Source organism: Mytilus galloprovincialis, chromosome 14 (genome assembly GCF_965363235.1).
Source record: "Mytilus galloprovincialis chromosome 14, xbMytGall1.hap1.1, whole genome shotgun sequence".
Lineage (NCBI taxonomy): Eukaryota > Metazoa > Mollusca > Bivalvia > Mytilida > Mytilidae > Mytilus > Mytilus galloprovincialis.
This window is the reverse complement of record NC_134851.1, coordinates 13433990-13448004: the sequence shown is the minus strand read 5'-3', so window position 1 is coordinate 13448004 and position 14015 is coordinate 13433990.

Here is a 14015-nt window from a genome sequence, read left to right as displayed (position 1 = left end):
CTGAATTAATTTCTCTTCGAAAAGTTTTACCCAAAATTTGGATCCAAAAATTAAAGAGCAATATATCAAAACCTACTAAAATCAACATAACACAAGACATTAAAATGTTTTGTAATGGATTGTATTACAATCTAGACAAAATTAAGTTTAAAGAAATTTATAATATTATAATCAGGTCAAATAAAGAGCTCCCAGTAGGTTTTTGCTCATGGAAAAAAAACAACTATCAGCCGAAAATGTCATATATTTCACTAAGAAAAATCTATCTTTTACCTTTCTTTTCTTAAAAGATAATAGATTAAAAATGTTTAGATGGAAACTACTGCATAATATTTTAGCTATTAACCATAATCTGTATCGCTGGAAGGTAATTAATAGTGAAAACTGTGAGCTATGTTTCAAATCTGATAGCTATAACCATTTTTTCTTTGAATGCACATGGGTAAAAAAATATTGGAAATTATTACACCAAATATTTATGTATCTTAATATTGGTCAACATGTTTTTTGTCTGAAAAATCTTGTAACAGGGTACAAAATTGAAGATGTGGAATATTATGTACTTAATCATATTATAACAATTGTTTGCTTTGTGATTTATAAATGCTTTTATTTATCAGAAAAGAGAACCAAATATGTGAATATGATGTCAGTCCTAAAAAACGAAATTGATACACAAATTTTATATCATCCGGAAAATTCCTTATTGAGAAAATTTCAAAGAAAAATTTTAGAAATTTGATTCTCTGTCTGTCTTGTTTACATTTGATTGCCCTATATCTTTGAGAATCACAAAAATTTCATTGAAATAAAAAGAAGAAAAATTTCTAAATAAAATTGCTCTTTAATTTTTTGTTTGAATATCAGATATATTATATTATTCAATGTTAAGTGTATTTGAATGCTAAGATACTATCTAAAAAACAATCATAATTCGATTATACTGACCTCTTGATCTGATCGAAACCATGCTCTCTCACTTTCGATTAATCAGAAACTAAAAGCTAAACAAAAAAAGATCAAAGTTCCGTTTTCATTTTCATTGTTAAGTAAAGTAATGCACACATGTTGTAGACAGCTATTACTCTGTAAATTGTATCTAACACGCAATACTATGTAGAATTATAAAAAGTTTGCCAATGAAATCCCCTGGTTTTATTGGTAATTAACCATACAGGGCAGAACCTTAGTGCCATTGTTGTAACATTAAGGGGATTTGTTAACAACTATTATAGTGAAATAAAGTATCTGAAGTTGAAAAAAAAAGAGAAAATTTTGCACCATACATATAGAACACAACTACCATATGAATGTGTCAGTCCTTAGTAAGAAGCATGTAAAACAGGGCTTGTAATTTTTTGGTGTATATCTTGATTTTCCGTTTGTACATTGATGTGGCCATTAGTTTTCTTGTATATATTGTTTAACACCTAGATGTATGTACATGTATAGTTTTTTTCTGATTGTAAAAGTGTTGTATGGTAAGCTTTATTTCTTTTTCATCATTTTGTATAGAGCTGGTGTCTGATTACCAATCATACCTCCCTTTTCGTTTCTTTTTTTTTATGAATAATGACAACAGTTTGGTGTTAATTTTCATTTATGTATGTCATGTATGTACTGTACATGAATTGTAACAATATAAAACAGTATAAATACATGTATAATCTCATTCCATCATTAATATTGGTCATTGTTGGTATATATTTATCTTTAAGTTTAACAATATTAATGTACTGTGAAAGAGCTATCTTCTAACAGATACTTAGTATTTAGTATGGTTATTGTGAAACAACTGATTCAAAGGACAAGGTTTCACTTATTGATCAAATTGGCCTAAAATATAAACTTTAACATAAAGCTCCAAAAAGTTCACAATTTGGTTTCGTAAATGGGTCTATTTCAAAAGTCTTAACGCTCAGTAAATCAGTTCTTTTCATAAAAGTACATTTTATGTTCCAAATTTTGTCAAAATATGATGATTTGGGGCAATTTTCATTCCCGAAATTAAGCCTTTAGGAATAAAGATTTGGCCGTCACCTACCATCCAAAATGTTTTGTGACCAAAAGAATCCAAATCTGATATATATATATATATATATAATTCATCAATATAAACACGAATAAGTTGACACTTTGAATATATGAAGTTTGTATACTGAATTCGTATTTTGAATTGTTTCCAGTAGAGGTACATAATATTTTCTATTATTTGATGCTATTTTTGTTGATTTGTCTGAAATGTTACATTAGCTGTTTTTATATCGATTGTCTTTGTTTCATTGTAGCTTTTCACCATATAGATGTGCAACGGAATAAATACTTATCTCACAGTATAGACTTTGATTTGTTAGTTCCTAACGATTTAGCACATACGTTTAGCTGGGCTGTGTCTAGGCAGTCACAGTATTAAACCTCCACATTTAAACACTGGTAGGTTTTACTTAATTTACTATAATAGAATTTACATTGTCTATATACGAACTATTGTTTTCTAATTTTATAAATACATGCCTGTTCAAATCTGCTCATATTCATATATTCATTTTGAACTTGGAAGGCTGAATTGCCATGTGAACATTATTTGCTAGATTTTCACATTTAAATATTATTTTTCTCTCTCAAACTTAAGATTATCCTGAAAATTACGTTGTATCTTTAATTTAAATAAGTGCAAACCCAGTAAATATATTTATATACGCCTACGTGCACACTGTGTGCTATAAAATAATACAAGCAAATAATCCAGTTTCATTACTTATAATTATAAGAATTTTAATTTGAAGATATTTATTTAATCTACCTTAGCGGAGCTAGCCTAACCCATTTTTTCGACTATCATTTTTTTTTTATTATATTTAGGTGTCATGGTGTAATGGGGGTTGGTAACCAGTTTTTAAAATTGCGGTATCTCGGTATCTCTATCCGAATCTTGTATTATGAGATAGATTTCTTTGCTATGCAAGAATATTTGTGTTTTATAATTTGACAGGTAGAAACAAATTGAAAAAGTCTGAGAAAATTGAAACTGCTCCCATTAAAAATAGTAAGTTGTTATATTATTCTGCCTCAAACATAGTTTCCAATTAAATTGATTCCTTTTAAAAGGCTATTTCTGAATAATTATAACTTTGATATACTCTACCGTGCTTGATTATTAATGTTTGTTCTGAAGCAAGAGGACTCAAAACTGTCCAAAAATCTGAGAAAAGCGAATTAAGTATGCGACGAGAGCTTATTAAGGGAAACTAAATGCCATAAACAAATATTTACTTGTATTGCTGTAATGAAATCAATTTCAAAGTGTACTATTATAGTCTATAGAGAAATACACTGCAACATTTGGCATTCTTGTGTTTAAAATATTGTCTATTATGTTTCCGCCATTGCACCTTTGCGATGTTGATGCATTAAATTGTCCATTATGAAAAACTTGGCAGTTTCCCCTTCTAGCAGCAAGCACGCTTGGAGCACAAGAGACCTGAAGTCGAAAGGCATTGTGTTGAACTTGGCGTACAGTCGGGTTGTCACAAAATCCTCCCAAATCTCGTTGTTTGCTGAAGTATTGCTCAAGGGGATCTTGATTAATTTTTTTCACTAAAAAGAAAATGATTTAATTAAGAGTGGGCTACTACACATTCTATACAGCTAAATAGTCTTCTTTTCATGAACGCTAAAATATGTGTTGCTAGTTCTTGTACTCTTTTTTCTTGGCATTGTATGCATAGAGTTCGTTATTCTCTGTTCCTAAGTCACAAAATCCTATTAATTTCCCGGTTTCAGTACAATAGACCAGTCCTGATTTTATTCTAACTTCATCAAAGAGCAAGCTCACTTCACTTTTCAAAGCGTTTTCATCAACTTCATCATTGTATATGCTGAAGGTGACTTTGCATGAAGTGCGATGCACCATCGTAAAAGTATGGGATGCCATCTCATTTGCCTCGAGTCTATTTGTGTTGCTGCTTCAAGCTGCTGCTGAAGATGTTGTATGGTACCCTTCTATAGAAGTTTTGTAGCGCAGGATTTTGTTGTCCTGCATTATCTTAACAAATGATGATAAAAGTCCATTTTCCAGTTCAATGCCATTTTTAGTACAGTCAGTATGTATTTGCTGAACCAGAACATTAATCCTTCTCTTTAGGCCTCTAATTTCATCACGTTAATTGAGGCATCTTTCTCTTAACATGTTAGGATTCATGTAATCTAGTCTATGTGTCAATTTGGGTTTTGACATGACGGAACGCAGCTGGGTTCTACACATACATGTATATAGAAATGTTCTATACATGCATTTGACAAACATTACATCTGTCTTCACTTGCAGCACAAAGTCGTAAACAGTTAACAGTTCTTACTAGATTTCTATTTTTGTAGAGCTCTTCTGATGCAATTATTTCTCCTTTGGCATTGACAAAAGTGACTAGATTTTCTGCATTCCGGTTTCTGCAGATGTCTTCAAAATCATCATTTCCCATGCATACTTTTTGGAACCTAATATCGCAAGCCCATTTGTTATATGCTTTGTTGAGGTCAGTGGAAAACTGTACAGAGATAGGTCATTCACAACATGACACAAACCTTCAAAGTGTGTTCTCCGTTGTTTTCAAACTGAAGTGAAACTGCACTTCTCCATCATTAATTTTCATAAAATATCTACGACTGCTTTTATTACAAAGAGTGAATCCAAGGTTAACTGCGTGTTGCTGAATTTGTTCCCAATTAATGTCAGCAGTGTTAGATATTTGATAGTTTACATTGAAATTAATCGGCTTTACTTTCCGATTATCTAAGTACTTTGTCCAGCGCCTTAATTTCATTCTGCATGACTTACAAATATACTGTGGGTGACTAGTTGTGTCTTGTTCTATATCAACTTTTAAGGCAAGTTTTATATCCCTTGAAAACCTTGATGTATCATATGGCAAATGAATCTTAGTGTGTGGAATAGTAGAACTACATAAACGCCATATCAGTTTAATGAAAAAAAGTAATGCTATTCTTCATTTGATTCAGTTGTAGTAAAAATTTAACCATCCCCCTTTTGCGCTACCGATGTAAAAAAAAATCATTACTGACAACTAACTGATTAATTTCAAACAGAAGCCCCCCTCCCAAAAAATAAATAAAAAACAATCAAAACATAATCGTTTGGACGGACATCATTTTCAATCGCAAATATCTATTTATTATTTATATTCGCTAATTTGTTTCTCTGTTATTTGTTTTGTGCATAGAAAGGCCAATAGTTTTTTTTTCATATATATATAATATATATATATGAAATGGATTTGCTAAAACATGTTGAAGGCTGTAAGGTGACCTATAGTTGAAATCTTCTGTTTCATTTGGTCTCTGGTGGAGAGTAGTCTCATTGGCAATCATATCTTCTAATTTTTATATTGAATAATAATAAATTGCTTGTGTAAGGAAACAAATAGTTGTAATCTGCATGTATAATTGAGGTTTACTGCTAACAAATCACTTGTTGAATTGTTTACTGAAAGTCCGGTGTCAAATGTTTCATTCATTTCAACAAAAACAAACTAAACAAACGCTGCAAATTGTTTTAGAGCTGTTCAGTATTTACAAATAGGTTTACATTTAATTCTAATGAATTTTAAGGATATACTGCTGATGACCCAGCATTTTGGTACTAGTTCTTTAAATGCATCGAAATATTTAAAGTTAAGTCATTATTACCCAAAACAAATCCGTCAGATGTCAGAGCAATCTCAGACAAGGTTAAAGTTTAAAAAAACGAAGGTGTACATGTAATCTGTTTTATAACTTGATACGTGCTATATGGAGAGACAATCACGGGCGCATGATTATCAACCTCTTATAGTGTTTAAAACAATTTCTATAAATATGTTAAGTTACATTTTACGATCGAGAAAACCATTACTATTTGTGTTTCACTCGATTAAAGTGTACAATCTTAAACTTAAAATTTGAGTTATCAGGCCCTATCAGGCACACTACACGAACATCACATTATTTTCTGCAAACGCTCTACTTCATAGTCATGAAATCTGCATAAACGGATATTTCCCGATTTCCTAGTTCTAGTGATAAAAACATATTAGACAAAACTACAAATAAACTTACCTTCTTTCCAAATATAGTTATCTTTCTTTTGTCATTCTGTTAAATATGGACCGAGTTCCTGTCAATATAATACTTCCATGACAAGATCAACAAAACAAATTTTTGTCATGAATTATTTTCTCCTCGACAATGTTGGAGAGTCTCCTTTTAAGCTCACCTGGCTCAAAGAGACAAGTGAGCTTTCTCATCACTTTGCGTCCGTCGTCCGTCGTCGTCGTCGTTGACTTGTACAAAAATCTTCTCCTCTGAAACTACCGGTCCAAATTAAACCCGTTTGGCCACAGTCATCATTTGGGTATCTAGTTTAAAAAATGTGTTCGGTGAACCGGCCAACCAACCAAGATGGCCGCCATGGCTAGAAATAGAACATAGGGGAAAATATAGATTTAGGCTTATATCTCTGAAACCAAAGCATTTAGAGCAAATCTGACATGGGATAAATTGTTAATGAGGTAAAGATGAATCAGAGAACCCTATGGTTGGTTGCTGCCCCTTAATTGGTAATTTTAAGGAAGTTTGTCGTTTTTCGTCATTATCTTGAATATTATTATAGATAGAGATAAACTAAATAGAGCAATAACGTTCAGTAAAGTAAGATCTACAAAAAAAAATCATGACCAAAATGGTCAGTTGAACCCTTAACGAGTTATTGCCCCTTATAGTCAACTGTATTGTAAATTTTTCGTAAATTTTTGTAATGGTTTACAAAAATCTTCTACCCTGAAACTACTGGGCCAGATTTAACCATACTTGGCCACAATCATCATTGTTGTATATAGTTTTAAAATGTGTCCGGTGAACCGGCAAACCAACCAAGATGGCAGCCATGGCTAAACATAGTACATACGGGTAAAATGCAGATTTTGGCTTATATCTCAAAAACCAAAGCAAATACAGCAAATCTGAAATGGGGTTAAATTGTTTATCAGATAAAGATCAATCTACCCCGAAATTTTAAGATGAATCGGACGACCCGTTGTTGAGTTACTGCCCCTGAATTTGTAATTTAAAGGTTTCTTTGCCATTTTTGGTTATTATCTTGAATATTATGATAGATAAAGATAAACTGTAAACAGCAATAATGTTCAGCAAAGTAAGATCTACAAAAAAAGTCAGCATGACCAAATTGGTCAGTTGACCCCTTTACAAGACATTGGCTTTTATAGTCAATTTTTGTCAATTTTTCGAAAAACTTTGTAATCTTTTACAAAAATCTTTTCTGAAACTACTTAAACTTTCATCAAACTTGTTCTCAATCATCATTAGGGTATCTAGTTTAAAAATGTGTCCGATGACCCGACTTGCGAACAAAGATGGCCGACATGGCTAAAATTAGTACATAGGGTAAAATGCAGTTTTTGACTAAAATCTCAAAAACCAAAGCATTTAAAGCAAATCTGACAGGACAAATATGTTTGCAAGGTCAAATTCTATCTTCCCTGAAATTTGAAGACCAATCAGGCAACCCGTTTCTGAGTTGCTGCCCCTGAATTCGTAATTTTAAGAAAAAATTTGCAGCTTTTGGTTATTATCTTGAATATTATTATAGATAGAGATAACCGTAAACAGCAATAATGTACAGCAAAGTAAAACCTACAAATAAATCAACATAATCAAAATGGTCAATTGATCTCTTAAGTAGTTATTGCCCTTTATAGTCAATTTTTAACAATTTTCATAAATTTTGTAAATTGTTACAAAAGGTTCATTAGATAGAGATTATTGTAAGCAGCAAGAATGTTCAGTAAGGTAAGATCTACAAACACATTACCATTCCCAAAACACAATTTTGTCATGAATCCATCTATGTCCTTCATTTATTATATGTGCATAGACCAAGGTGAGCGACACTAGTTTGAATATACACATATACAAAGGTGAGCAATAGACTCTTTACCTTATTCATTTAGAGCCTTTAGTTTTCTCTATTTCACGCATACTGACAATATAATATGCCAGCTTTAGCCTCTGTTTGAGGTCGGTACAAGAATATATCAACCTAAAACAGTATATTGACCTCATACTTCGTATTCGGTCCATATACTTCTTTCATGTTGATCTTACAGTATTAATTAATGTTTGTTTTTCATAATGACTGTTATATTTACAAGGTCTGAACTTATGGTCAAGGATATCTTAATGACGCGAAGCAACGCCTTTATTACTGACTGGGGACATATAATCTTAATACATATATTAAATATGTTAAATGTTTGTGTTATTTGACTTAAGCTTATTCACAGATATTGTATGAAATCGAATTATCAATGATTTAATTAAGCTTGGTTGGAGAGTTGTCTCATTGGCACTCATACCACAGCTTCTTATATCTATTTAGCAATTTTAGAAATATTTTGCTAAAACTATTCACAATTTTGAAACCTGCCGAGTTGATCATTTTTATGTAATAAGAAACAAGACAAATCTGCTAGCTACGTGTATATTATTAAGGTTCATCATAACAAATCGACAAAAATGGCTGTTTTACACCTCAAAAACTACTAACCTGTGTAGATGGAAAAGTTTTGAGGCCTGATATCCACTAAATATATTAAAGTTAAATGCATTTTGCGTTAAAGAAAGTTAAAATCTTTTTTTGGGGAATTTGATGTGCTTTTTCTTTTTTGTTCCTGCTGATGGTGAAAAAATATAAACAAACACCTGAGTTGCATTTGATACTGTCCACTCAGTTACTTCCTTTGACTTACCTATAGTTGTGTTGATATCTATTGTCTGTCTGTTGTCCATGTGAACCAAGGACACTCGATACAATATTATTGTTAAGTGAGAGGGAACATTTCCCAGTTGTATCCCAGCATATAGTTTATTTTCACACCTTCTGCAGAAACGAAAAAATACCCATCAAAATCTTTCTGAAACACAAAATGCATTTAACTTTTATATATCTAGTGGATGCAAGGCATTGAAACTTTTCTAACTGGACTGGTTAGTCTGTATCAAAGAGTGTAATACATCAAGATTATAACATTTTTATTTATATGATAAACGATGAAATTATTTCGTACAGAAAACATAAAATGTTACAAAATACCTAAGATGAGAGTGGGAGAAAAATATGGATAGGAATAAACATATATTCATGGAAATTAAAGGGACGAAGTAACAATATGAGTAACTATGAAGCAATATACACACATTACATGGAAGTTGGCAGGTCCGCTTGCTGGGAGTCGAATTTATAAATAATGCACATGATGTGTATGCTGTTTGCGGTTATTTCCGCTAAACATAATGACACTGGCAAGAAAAAGATTTTCCCATGGTAGTCTTTCATGACAGTTTTGCGATTTCCACTTGTTAACGTGTCCTAAAGCACATACAGATGACGCAGATATCATTGTCCCTCTACTAAATTCAATTATTGGAACGCATCGACTGTTACCTACACTCTCGTCATACTGAGAGTTACTGAAATGCCGTTTTCTTTACAACTGAAGTTTTAACCTATAAATCTGTTCCAGAGTTTTATTGAAATCTGGTAGAACAGTAGGTGGCGAAGAAGATGGCGCACGGTAACTAAAAATTCAAATCGCAATTCAATTTGGTACCGCCAGTTGTGTCTTCCTTATACAGCATGTTGTCAACAGGATGAACATTTGAAATGTATTAAATAATAAGGACCAATTACCAAACGTAAAAAAGCAAACATAACGAATTTCAAGGGAAATTCAAAGCGAAAAGTCCTTTATTAAATGGCAAAATCAAATGCTCCAACACATCAAAAAAATCATTTTTAACATGCATACAATACTACACTTTCATACATTTTTGAAACAGAGTGACACCTGTGACACCTAGAGTTACACAAAACATTCATTCCTTCTACGTTTACACCTACCAGACTTACAAATGCCTTTCTTATAGTGACAATTCATAAAATCGTGCCATCCGCTCAGTGGTATCTTACGCACTATCTCTCTTACATTCGTATCACTCACTGGGACTTCAGACACAACAAATGCTGCATTGAAACATGATTGTTAAACAAATATTCTTTTTAAAATTACATTAAATTCTGTGTTTGTGTTTTTGAGCCATCTTGTACCTGTTGGCCTAAAAGGGCTCTCTCAAGTGAACACTTGATGTCAGGATTTCGATCCTCCTAAAGATTTCATTGTTAAATCTATCCTGGCTATCCACTTGCATCGCTTCGTAAATTTTACTGACGCCACCGGAATAACCATTTCACAGTTGATATCGGATATGTTCATTATGTCATAACTTCAATACCCTTCCCTTGTCATGAATGTGATCTACCGAATGGGACTATTTACCGGATTTGAAAAACATAAGCAACACAACGGGTGCCACACGTGGAGCAAGATCTGCTTACCCTTCCGGAGCACCTGAGATAACCCCCATGTTTTTTTGGTGGGTTTGTGTTTCTTAGTCTTTAGTGTACAATGTTGTGTCTTGTGTGCTAGTGGAAGATATTATCAAGCAAAATCGAGGGAAAAATGCAAATGATGATACAAGCATGAAAATTACCACAAAGCATCATTATTATATACTTTTTAAGAAATAACTGCTGGCCATTAAAAAAATATTTTTTTCAAGATTTTCTTAAATGGCTGTTTTCTTTGGTTTGAAAATACTGATTTTTCTGGAAAACTTTTATTTGAACTTTTTTTAGTAAAAAGAAATTACATGGTTAGGTGGATACATTCCTTACATCACATATTTATTAAAAATTTATATTTGACATATCCGTTATTTGAGCATGCGCGAAAATGTAACAAAATTCTTTCAAAAACATTTGAACTATTTAACATATATTTAGTGTTTTTAGATTTCTAATGATGAATTGGTTTAATAACATTTTTCAAGGTTATGATACACATGTGTTTAACACTTTTGCACATGTGCAAACTATTTATAGACATCAAGAGCGTTTGTATGCACTACCAAGCATTCTCAGGTATTCGATGATTAAGGCGAAAATGTGGTTAATCCCGGAGAAACATCAATTGTAACTGCAGATCAGCCACTTCTGGAAATGCCTAAATCAAATTCAGTGGGAATGGCCTGATTTGTAAGGAAAAGATAAGTGTATCGTCGTGTTTGGTGGATTGCACATTGAAATGACTTGTTGTACAACTCTGGGTGATATATTGCGTGATAGGGGATGGACATTTCGTCTTACTGAAGCCAATATTGCAACACCAATAACAGCAGATTCTTTTTATGTATTTTCAAATGTACCTAGAACTACACAGGCATTTTAGACAACCGCATGTATTTTGCTTGAATTGTTAATATCGGATTATGAAAGCTCAACTCCGAATATATAATTATGTCATGACTCTGTGGCGTTCAATGATATAAAAGACTGGTGTAAGGAAATATAGTCATCACAACCACAGTTTAATTCCTGGCGTTCAATTATGAATTAAGAACTTCTTATGATTTTGGTATTATGCTCATTTCATGAGTGAGAATTCGTACTTTTCAAAAAATCCATATAAAGCACGAAAGCGTATTGTTTTAGGTCTTGATCGTGTAAATTATGCTAGATCATTACCGACCGTCTCCGAGATATGACTTCCCTTACCGAACATCATTCACAGGTGGCAATGGAATTTGAAAATGAAAATTTCACTGTCCGTAAGACCAGCAAATGGCCTTCTTATAACACAATTGATCAGGCACAAAAACAGAATAATATAATTGTGAAGGGCGATGTTGGTGCCATAGGATTAACCGAAGATCCCTTTTAGACAAATGGATGGTACCTGGACCAGGAGTCAGTATGCTAGAAGATGAATTTGAAAGATCTAGTTGTTTGGGTCATTCTACAACAGACGAACGACATAATGAAGACTTTACGAAAACACAAAAAAGATTTCTGTAAACAGCTTTAAAGGCATTGTAAAGTGATGACGAGTTTGGAAATTCATTTCTAGAAGAGTCGTCAGATTTTAAAACAAAATACTCCATTTAGGAAATTGTTGATTCGGGAACAGGTAAGATATGTAAATAAACTTCAAGATATTGGTCCAAACAAAACGAAGATCTTTTGAAGCAAATGAAAAACTAAGGAGTACCTGCTTTTTTTAACCAAATAAAAAAGAACAACTTAATATTTTGGCACAAAATTAAACTGGAAATGTCTTTGTAAAAAACAAAGCTAGATAACATTAAAAGTGATTTCGATATCTTTTCTAGACTTTTCATTTCTTGTCACAGTAGACTTTTTACTAGGTTTACTTGGAATATTTCTTTATCCATAAAAACTAAACTGCTCCTCCGTCTTTATCTCAGGATGTCACTCGAAATAGTGGTATTAAATCGCTGCAAATGGGTTTACTTGAAACAGTCTGCGATTTGCTGATCCAAATTTGGACGCATTTATCGTTGGTGAGGCAGCAATGGTTAATTCCAGGGCACAAAGTTGGGCACAAATATTTGATGATTATGCTAATGATGTCATACTGCCTTATATAAAATCTTGCATCGATAAGTATTCAAAAGTAGACACTGTATTTGATGTTTACTAAATGAATAATTTAAAGGCTGTGACAAGACAAAGTCAAGGTTCTTGTGCCAGATGGAAAGGTGTTGGTTCTGAACACCAAGGGTTTGTAGTAGTTTTCTCTGTGAAGATGACAACGAAACGAAATTGTTCAAGTTTCTTGCTGACAAAATTGCTTCTCAAGAGACTAATAAAAATGTGTATGTTACTCATGGTGAAAGTATTCTTTGCAATTTCAATAAAGATACTTCCTATCTACCCCTTTGTAATCATGAAGAAGCAGATACACAAATGTTTGTCCATGTTCGGCATGATTATGAAAAGTGTTGTAAAATTTCATTTTATGTAGTACTGACACAGATGTAAAAGTTTCAGGTATTGCAGCAATTGCAAAGTTAGATAGAACAAATTGTGGATAGATTATGGAAGGAATAACGCCTTTTGGTGGCTTCCTGTACGTGACATACCAAATGCGTTTGGTCCTTGTGTAGCTGCTCTTACTTTCGTTCATGCATTCAGTGGATGTGGCACTTTTTCGAATTTTCGTGAGAAAGGGAAGATGTCAGCTTGGCTAACAATGGAAGGTTTTCCAGATGTAAAGGACGTTTTTTTTTGGGCTGAAGTATGAAGCGAGGCACGATGTGAATTGTTTGCCAGGAAGCAGCGGCATTGTGATGCAATTCCTGCTACAAGAGGTTCTTTTAAAGAGCACATCAAAAGATAAGTATATCAAGGAGGAGTTGTTAGGGCTCAGCCTGATTCATGTATTCTACAGTTACATGTACCAAGTCATGAGCACTGGGGTTGGATGAAAGAAGGAATGACAATTGGACACCAAAATGGACTTATTTGACTGCCGTTGCATCCTCGTGTCAGGAAATTTTGAAATGCGGAGGCGAAAATACAGCTGTGTTGGTAACTGTAGATGGTACCGTTCTGGCCTGCCTTGTACGGGTTGTTGTATAGGCAACTATCAGATAATTAAAAGATAAGCAACTTGTCTTTCTAACCAAACTAGGCAATTAAAATCAACAAAGAGTGTTGATGGAAATAATAAAAATATTTTCTACGTATTTGCTGCCATTTTTTAACCGGAACTCACAATTTTTGTTCATTTATGTGTTGTTTTGTCGTACTAAGGAACTGTTTTTAACATTTAATCATAACTTCATAACTTACATTGGATTATACCTATCACACATCTTTCAAGGATTTACATCCCTTGTGAAGTTGCTTGAAAGTATTGTCTAGTCGTAATTAATGAACTTTTTATCAAATCTTAAATTGGATTTTACATATAACACACCTTTCAAAGGATTAATGAATCATTGCCAATTTGTAATGACGCCATTTCCGAAATGTGTGGTGGCATTTTGAAAAAATGATATTTTTTTCTGGCTAGCAGCGGATT